Below are 10,289 nucleotides of genomic sequence, written 5' to 3'. Positions count from 1 at the left end.
TACACACTTGTAGGATGTCTAGGGTGCAATGACCATTAAGCCGGCACGCTTTTCCAGCCAGAACCATTGCAGAAGATTAAACAAATGCAATATTTCCAATTAGTTTAATAGTTTCAATTTTAAAAATCTCCGAACTATTACAAATTAACACTCTACCTTAAATATATATTAAACACACAATGGGAGCTATCAAGGCAGCTACCAGCCGTCTCCAGTTAAAAATTGAGAGATCGTCAGTTACTCGACACCATTTCGCGTTAATTATGTATACCTTTGAATATAAACCTTGTACTGATGGATTATTCTAAACAAGAAAAAGGACAAAAAAGGACTTACTCCTCGGTTGTCTCTGGAGATGGTAAGATTTTTTTCCAATTACTTTTTTATGGTTGTGGTTTCACTTGAATGTTAAATTTGACCCACCACTTGGTCCGTTGTCTTTATTGGTGGTACTCCTAGCGATTCCGAAGTGTATAGACACTGTTTATCAATTTTTTCTTAATCTATTTCTATTTGTAAACCACATAGAATCGAGTAGTTCAGAGAAAGAGCTGGAAAAAAGGAAAAAATGTTTGGAAATAGCTTGCACATCACTTATTAGAAGCTATCACAAATGAAAAGCAAATGGATACAAGAGTACTCATCGGAGAAGATTTAATCTACCAATATATGCTAATGCTGTGCCCTAAAACAACAGTTATCGATTGTTAAACCTACGCGAACAAAGCGTCATATTAAGAGGCAGTAATTGTAGTCTCCCCTAGTCTCTTATCTTATCGGCACACCTTTAATACACAAACGTGGATTAGTTTAAAAGATATTTCCAGACAGAAGAATAAAAAAAAGTGAAATCAGTGTGTCGCTATCACACAAGACAGAACGTGATTTCTTTCCTTTCCAGACAAGAGCAACTTTTTTTGTTGTTAACAGTTTGTGGCAAATGAAATAGTTCCAATGGAAAAAGGTCGCTTGCCCCTGATTCAATTCCTTAATTAGCCCGATAAGAAAAGGAAGATCGAAGGCTTGCTACCATACTCCTTTTTTTCTCATCAAATCAATTTTTTCATCACAAGCCCCCCCTCCATGTGGTTACCTCTTGAGTAACGTCTCAATTAACTAATGATCACTCTACAGTGCCTTTGAAATTGACGTGAAGCCCATTCATGCACGTTACAGAAAGAACTCGAAGTCAAGTAGATCAGAAATATCTGGTAGGTTCATGATATGGTTAAGACGCGTTCGTATGGATTTGACACCCGGGATTTGACCAAGACATACAATCTAATAAGCCACTAAAAAGAAATTAACTTTATGTCTGAGGTTAAATGTAAAAAAAAAAAACGTTTATGTCTGAATCTATCAAAAAATCTAATCTCAATCATTGCAGTCAATAAATTACTTTTATTACACGACTCGGGCAGTCAGAGGGCCAATAACTAAAATCAACCAATCAAAATGCTCTATTGCCTGTCCAATATTCTCTAAGTATTGGACCGGGCACTGTCCCGAATGGTCCCGAATGATACCGCACTTGTGTCGCTTTGAACTTCAGTCGTATAATAAATCTCTTATCAACCAAGCTTGCTCGGAACCGTACTGGAAGAATATCGGCCCTCGGTCTCTTTTGTACAGACCTCGCTGCGTCTAAGTGTAGTTGGATACTAATAGTCTATATCCGCCATATCAGAGATCCACGATTTACACGCCAAAACTCGCAATCCCCGCACCGGGCACACCTGGCGAGATCAGCCAGTCACCGCAATCACCGAGTGTGTCATACAACTCGGTGTTCGAAGACTTCGTGAGGTTTTTCTGGTCAAACTCACTTTCCCCCTCCCCCTCGCTTTGTCACTCGTCAAATCTCTCCCTCGTCACAAATCTTCCACCCGCCCAATATGGCGACCCAATATTCGAGGCGCTAAATCTCGACCTTAAAAACACAAACCACCGTCTGCAAGCAGGCTAGATGAGGCTATGTCAACTAAAAAATATTCCCTTACACTTGTCTTAAGAGCCACTGACCATAGATATCGAGAATTCGCCGAGAGTCGCAATTTTTCGTAATTCATTACATTTTTTTTAACTACCCTGCTATATGTTAATGAACCTTTTTCAGAAATTATATCAAAAAGTTCCATCGCGCTTTTTTTATTTTCGAAAAGTTGAAAATACACCTAGATAGCCGTTGTACCCCCGTAAAGCTATGAAAAATTATGCAACTTCGGCAACCTCGTACGCTACAACGCGATAGAATCCGCTTGGTTGGTAGGTTATACTTTATTTAAAGTAAAGGTTGGTTGGTATACTTTATTTAAATCAAAAACACGCTAGCCCCAACAACACTCAGCTGGTTTCCATGGAGGGCGTGCTTATACAGATATAAGAGAAACTATAACTAATGCCACAAGACTAATAACATTGTAAGTCTAAAATCCTAAAAATTCAATTATTATGAACTAAGTGTATATAAACTAAGTAAATGATCAATAATATAGGTAAGTCTAAAACTACAAAAATTTAACTATAACAAACTAAGAATATATTGTAAACTAAGTAAATAATCAACACATGTAATGTGACATGACCCAATTACGTTTTTATACATTTATTAGATGAATATATCGATTCCGCTTCTTTTGCTTCATTTGGGAGTTGGTTCCAAAGGATTGTACCGCTATGATTAATGTCGGAAACATGGAGACGCCCCCACGCGAGAACAATTTCTTTACCTGTGAAACCAGATATTTCGTTTTGTTTGTACAGTGACAGTTGATTGATTAAATTAGTGATTCTCATATAAAAAGAAGCGATTACACATTAGACACACAATAAACGAGTTGGAATTACGCCTACGCTTGGTTTATTATATGGCGCCCAACGTGGGGCATTGATACCCTGAGACACAAGACACGAATTGGCCGAAAAACTACCACGTACTCGCGCCAAACGAGGTGGAAATAGGACTGTTATGACAAAACTAGTGAATGAAGCGGATGGTCTTCTCAAGGCTGAAACGAGTGACAAGAAACGCCTGAAGGCTATTGCTGTTTCTCTAGACGAGAAGTTAATTTTGGTAAAAACACTCGACGAAGAAATCATAGAGAATTGCGCGGTGGAAGAGGTCGAAGTCGAAATAGAAGAATCGGATGAAATCAATTCACGAGTAATTGATCTATTGCTAGTCCTAAATGAAGCCACGGGTTTAATGGATAACAAAGACGGACTTTCGGTTGTCCCAACAACGAATAACGACAATACTACGCCCCCTTGTTCTCAACAATCGATTACGCCTTCTGGATCAAGTGGAACTTCGACTTTGGCTTCTAAAAACAATGTTCAACTCCAATCGCCCGGGAGTGCAGCTTATGGTGGATTTCATTCTTTTGACGTCGCTTCAACTTCCCACGCTGAAAACATGCAATCATCAGGAAATTCAGGTATGGGCTCTCATTCACATACTAACTTTGGTATGAACGCTAAGTGGCTTATTAGCCTATAGCGAATTACCTAAACTAGTGTTACCGAAATTCAGAGGAGAAATTACGCAACGCCAAGGTTTCTGGGACAGCTTTAACAGCGCCATACGCGCTAATACTCATTTGGGTTTAATCGACAAATTTAATCACTTGCATTCACTGTTGGAGGGACAGGCAGCAAGAGCGATTCAAGTGCTAACTAGAACTGAGGCCAACTACAAGTCTGCCATCGAGATATTACACAAACGCTTCGGCAGAGTGCAGAACATAATATCGACTCATATGGATGAAATGCTTAAAATTCCAGCATGTACTAGCGATAAAGCGTCCCAACCTCGTCTCGTTTATGAAAAATTCAGCATTAACATAAGAGGTTTGGAATCGTTGGGTGTAAGTTCTCACCAGTATGGGAGTTTATTGATTCCTGGGATCATGTCAAAGTTATCTCATGAAATTAGAATTCAAATAGCTAGAAATACCCCGAGGGAGGTGTGGAGATGTCCGACCTGTTAGAAGTGATCCGTCAGGAAGTTGAGGCACGCGAGATTGGTGAGGGTGTGAAGACCAACGTGAGCTTTGAGAAACTCCACCCTAATCATCATAAAACGCCGACCACGAATGCGCTCTTGTATCAAGATGGCAAACGATTTTCGTCTTCGGGAAATCAAATTAAATGCGTCTATTGTGGTGGATTACATTACTCTGCTTCCTGTGAAAATGTGAGTGACCCTCATGCTCGTTTGGAAATCCTGAGAAAGGGTCGAAGATGTTACGTTTGTTTCAAACCTGATCACCATGGTGGCTCATGCAAAAGGAACTGTGGAAGATGTCAGGGCCATCATCATCAGTCGATGTGCCGAAAAGTTGTGCCAAAGAACCCCGATTACAGCTCCTCTACGTCTGGTTTGAACGATCAGAATTCGAGGGAAGGGCAAAACTGGACTCTTGTGAGTCACACCAGAAAACCAATTACGATTGAAATAGACCACACAACAAAACCTGAAGAAGGAAATGAAACTCCATCCTTGGGGAGCACTGTAACCGCAACGTCGACCGCGAGGGCCAAGGGGAGCATTTTGTTACAAAACTGCTACCGCGATAGCAACAAACGAAGACCGATCCAAGTCCATTCCCGTACGAGTTTTCTTCGACAATGGCAGACAACGTTCATACGTCACCGACCACATCAAAGCGAGGCTGGGTTTAACTGCAACGTCCACTGAGACCCTTCACCTTAACACTTTTGGTGAAAACGCTTATCGTAAACAAAAATGTCGTTGTTACTTTGCCACTAAGAGGCAATGAAGATGAGTACGTGGAGATTTCAGCGCTTAATTTTCCAGTCATTTGTTCACCACTTCCTAAGAGAATAGACGTCACGAAATACCCACATTTGATAGATTTAGATTTAGCAGACCGTTCTGCGATCGACAGAGACTCTATTGATATTCTCATTGGCTCAGATTATTACAGGGACATTGTCACTGGAGAATCAATCCGCGGTGAATTTGGTCCCACAGTCATGAACAGCAAGTTTGGTTGGCTTCTGTCAGGCCCTACCGAAGAGCAACATGTCCATGAAATTTCCAATGTCGTCTCGAATCTTGTCATCTGTGCCAAACCATTGTTAAACGAAACGAATGAAGCTGACGAGATCACTAATATGCTGAAAATGTTCTGGGAAACCGAAAGCATCGGAATCACAGACGACATCGAATCAGCAACTCATTTAACACTTAAAGCTAAGCGAAACGAAGAAGTCTCTTTTAATGGTCGTTATTACGAAGTTGCTCTCCCATGGAAGGAAGACTGCTTGCCATGTACAAACAATTATCGAATGTGTGAAACGCGTCTGCGATCTTTGCATCATAAATTTAAACACGAGCCGATTTTACTTCACGAATATGACAAGATTATACAAGAGCAAACGCGAACGGAAATCGTCGAAAAGGTGCCAAATTTAAACGATACGAACGAGCTCAATACAAAGAGGGTTTCTTATTCACCTCACCACGCTGTTGTACGAAAGGATAGAGAAACGACAAAGGTTCGCATCGTTTGTGATGGATCAGCCAAGAATTCTGAGGAGGAACCTTCTCTGAACGATTGTTTAGAATTTGGAGACAATTATATTCCCCATATCTTCCACATGCTAACTAAGTTTCGCTGGAATGCCATCGGGCTTACTGCAGATATTGAGAAAGCATTTTTGATGGTGGGCATTAAACAAGAAGATCGAGACATGCTCCGATTTCTATGGTTCGAAGATCCGTTCGCGAAGAAACCAGAGATCGCAGAGTTTCGATTCAACCGACTTGTCTTCGGTCTACGCCCTTCGCCTTCAATCCTGGGAGCCACAATAAAGCATCACTTGCGTTTGTGCAAGCAAAGCGAACCGGAGATGGCGGAAATGTTAGAAAGGTCTTTGTACGTTGACGACCTGATTACCAGAACAGAAAGTGACGAGGAGGCTCTCGTCGTCTACAAGAAATCAAAGCAAACTATGGTCGAAGGCGGATTCAACCTTAGAAAATGGAATTCAAACTCGCGCACCCTGTTGAAAGCGATCGAGAGTGTTGAAAATTCAAGTGAAGCCAAATCGAATCAAGATATTACGACAGAAGACGACGAGTCATACGCCAAATTACCGACTACACCTAGTAGCTCTGAAGTGAAGAACGGCACGATTGTCAAGGTTCTAGGACTTAATTGGGACACTGAGTCTGATGAGTATTTCTTCGATCTCAGAGAATTGTACAAATATGGCAGTTCACTTCCGGCAACAAAACGTTCAGTTCTGAAACTGACGGCCAAGATATTCGATCCCATCAGATTTCTGATGCCTTTCACCGTTGGAATGAAAATCTTGTTTCAAGAACTTTGCCTAGACAAAATCGACTGGGATAGCGATTTAAAGGGTACTTTGCCCATCACTTGGAACACGCTACTTGAAGAATTGAAATGCCTCAGCAATGTACGAATTCCGCGTTGTTATTTTCAGTCACGATCTGTAGAAATAGAGCTTCGGGGTTTCAGCGACGCCTCTCATTGTGCGTATGCAGCAGTTATTTTCATGCGTTCACTCTATCAAGACGAACGAGTTGACGTTCGTTTGGTTGCCTCAAAATCACGAGTAGAGCCGTTGAAGAAACAGTCTATCCCGCGGCTGGAATTACTTGGAGCAGCTCTCCTCGCACGACTTGTTCACGAATTCAATTCTAACGAAAAACAATTTAAAACAATCAATTGGACCGACTCGATGACTGCCTTGTGCTGGATCAAAAACAAGCGAGTATGGAAACAGTACGTCCAGCATCGTGTGGAAGAAATTCGAAAATTGACTACCAACGATGAGTGGAGACATTGACCGGGCGAATTGAATCCTGCAGATATACCTTCTCGTGGTTTGTCCGCTAAGGAACTTTCCACAGATACGACTTGGTGGAATGGCGCCGCATTCCTTTACGAACTAAAATCTGAATGGTCCGTTAACCGATCGACACAATCCGAAGATAAGGTTGCTCTTGAAGAAGCTGGAAAGAATCCACCATCTGTCACGCATTCACTTGTGAATAATTCAGACGACACTCCAGAGAGGAGAATTAATCAGATAATCGACACAAGGCGCTTTCACAACTTAACAAGTCTGCTCCGTGTAACGGCCCTGGTTATCAAGTTTGCAAGGAAGTTCAAGAATGGAGTTCGAAACGAGAGTACCGAAGAAGAAGTGAGTTTAAAAGCCACTGATCTAAAGGAAGCCGAGAATCTCTGGATCAAGTCAGTTCAAGCATCGTCGTTCACCAAGGAAATTGAATTCCTGCAGCGCGAAGATCACAAGTCGACCCCGCCAACGTATGTCACACAGTTTGGCTTATACCTACAAGAAGGCGTTGTGAGGTGTAAGGGGCGATTGAACAATTCACCATTACCTGAGAATTCAAGGAAACCTATCCTATTACCAGCAAGCCATGAATTTGTTCAGCTACTGATAAAGCAGTCACACGAATCTGCCCAACACAGTGGAATACGAGATACTCTGACAACATTAAGGGAAGGGTTCTGGGTGCTTCGTGGACGAGAAGCCGTGAAGAAATTTATTCCAAAATGTGTAACATGTCGCAAATACGAAGGAATGCCTTACAGCTCTCTGCCACCTAACGATCTGCCTGACAAAAGAGTATCTGAAGATCCTCCGTTTACGCATGTTGGTCTCGACTTTGTTGGGCCACTGTTCATTGAAACCAAGAGTCCTGAAGTTGAACGCAACGAATCGAAGGTTTACATATGTTTGTTTACATGCGCGTCAACAAGAGCTGTACACTTAGAAATATGTAGAAGCCTTAGCGTTCAAGATTTTCTGCTAGCCTTCAGACGGCTTGCCAGCCGAAGAGGTCTGCCCGCGACTCTTACATCGGATAATGCCAAAACATTCAAGTCTTCGTGCAAAGAAGTACGCAAGATTGCACGATCAGACGAAGTTTGGCGATACCTAGTAAACCAAGGAGTTTCCTGGCATTTCATTGTTGAAAGGGCCCCGTGGTGGGGAGATTTTTGGTATTAAGAGACCTCTCAAAAAAGTCCTTGGTCGTTCATCTCTCAATTTCGAAGAACTTCGAACTGTGCTAGTGGAAATCGAGTCAGTAATCAATACAAGACCCATTACATACATGTAAGACGACGCAGATTCAATTTCTTACCCTTTGACACCTTCGGATCTTATCTATGGTCGCCGGATCAGCTCAACGCCAAACAGCTCACATTACGAGATCATTAGTACCTACAGGTCATTGACAAGAAGAGCTCGACATCACAAGAGTTTTTTTTATTTTTTTTTATTTTTTATTTTTTTTTTTTCCTGCGGTAAGCGACGCCAGGAATTTTTTTTTAAAATTAATACAGCATTGTTTATTACACTTACACATGTACTTACACTATAATTACTTTTTACACCATGTTTAAACTACATTAACTTACACTACTTACAATACATATATAACAATACAGTTACACTAGTCAAATTTAATTACAGTTGATCTATTTACCACATTATTGTTTGCATGTTAATTGTCGAGTAACTACTGAGAATTGTGTTTGCTATTTAAACTACAAGGGAATTGATTTTCCAGAAATTACTTCAGCAGTCAACTAAGCAGTGGAGAAGAGAGTATCTTACTAGTTTACGAGAGCAGTCGTGCTTTGTAAACAAGGGAAATGGTGCTCGAGAAATATCGATCGGAGATATCGTGTTGCTGATGAACGATTCGACGACAAGATGTTATTGGAAACTGGCGAAAGCAGAAGAACTTATTCCTGGAACCGATGGTAGGGTTCGTGCAGCTGTCGTCAAGACAACAAGCAGAGATAAACGTCCTGTTTATCTTCGAAGAGTAGTGCAACGTTTGATTCCAATTGAAGTAAAGGCGATCAATGAAGTCACACATTCAACGCAACCCGCTATTGTTCAACCAGATAATCAAGTTATGCGAGATAACATTGCGAGACCTCGACGCACCGCAGCGGTTGTTGGAGAAATCAGCAGACAATTGAACAGTTGGTGAACAATTGAACATTGATTTATTTTTATTTCGTAAATTTTGAAAGTTTCTCACGCAGTGAATAAACTTTGGGGAGTGTCGGAAACATGGAGACGCCCCCACGCGAGAACAATTTCTTTACCTGTGAAACCAGATATTTCATTTTGTTTGTAAAGTGACAGTTGATTGATTAAATTAGTGATTCTCATATTACCTATATATAAAGAAGCGATTACAGATTAGACACACAATAAACGAGTTGGAATTACGCCTACGTTTGGTTTATTATAATTAAAACTTCTTTTTAGAAACTCTCTCTTCGGTTTAGGAAGTGTCAGATCTGTAGCACTATTTCTGAGGTGGTAATCAGTCGGATCAACATTCCTTTTAACAAAGGAGTTCCTAAGGTTGGGTGCTGTATTTATTTATTCATTTAGTATTTTATACATCAATGTTGACTTGGCGCGAAGCCGCCTCGCATCAAGTGTGTCCCAAGAGAGGGTCTGGATTATATTAGTGGATGAATATCGTAATTGGCACCAGCAAGAACCCTAGCAGCACGATTTAAATCTTTGTAACTTGTCTTTGTACGAGTTTTCCGCAGTTGTCCCAGAGGGGGGAACAATAATCAAAGTAAGGCAGTACCAGGCTCTTCTAAACCTTGTCAAGAGTATCTACAGGAACAAAGGGCTTAATACGTCCCATCGCTCTAATACCCGCACTGGCCTTCTTACAAATCATGTCAATATGACCATCCCAGCTAAGTTTTTCATCTATCTGAACTCCCAAGTATTTATGTCCTAGTGGACGGTCCTTTTATCTCTTGGAAAATAATTTCTTGTTGTGTTGTTAAGTCTCAACAGTGACCGGTTGAAATAAAGTACTTCGCATGTTTTTCGCAGATCGGGGTGAAATAAAGGTCAACTTCAATGGCCTAGGTATTGGATAGAGGAGTTCTCAATTGAGTGTCTAAAAAACCAAAACCAGAGTCATCATGACAACGTACCAATCAGAACAAAGGTTAACATCATCATCAACCAATGACAACTCAATGTTGGCACACGAGTAAAATGACCAGTTATAAGAACTTTCACTGGCGCTTACAATATCATGATTAGTACAACTTTCGTCTTCTATTGTAGCTATACCTCTTTATTTCCTTGTTTCTGTTCTCTAAGCTTCACAATAAAGATTAAATTTCATCAATTCAAATAAGCGTATAACTTTCAAAATCCGCAGAGATAGAAGTTTTAGAAAGACTCTAAAATTTAGCTGAGAG

The 10,289-nt window shown here is 40.8% G+C and overlaps 1 non-coding gene across 1 annotated transcript; it reads left to right on the top strand.

Annotated features, from left to right (window-relative positions):
* The first annotated feature begins 2,479 nt into the window (after nt 1-2,479).
* On the top strand, nt 2,480-9,034 carry LOC111319952 (uncharacterized). Its single transcript, XR_015989187.1, has 4 exons — nt 2,480-2,495; nt 2,901-6,768; nt 6,895-8,030; nt 8,587-9,034. It is a non-coding gene; the product is annotated as an uncharacterized LOC111319952 (transcript).
* The last annotated feature ends 1,255 nt before the right edge of the window (nt 9,035-10,289 follow it).

Source organism: Stylophora pistillata, chromosome 7 (genome assembly GCF_964205215.1).
Source record: "Stylophora pistillata chromosome 7, jaStyPist1.2, whole genome shotgun sequence".
Lineage (NCBI taxonomy): Eukaryota > Metazoa > Cnidaria > Anthozoa > Scleractinia > Pocilloporidae > Stylophora > Stylophora pistillata.
The sequence above is the reverse complement of the archived record's forward strand: the minus strand, read 5'-3'. Positions and strand labels throughout refer to the sequence as shown.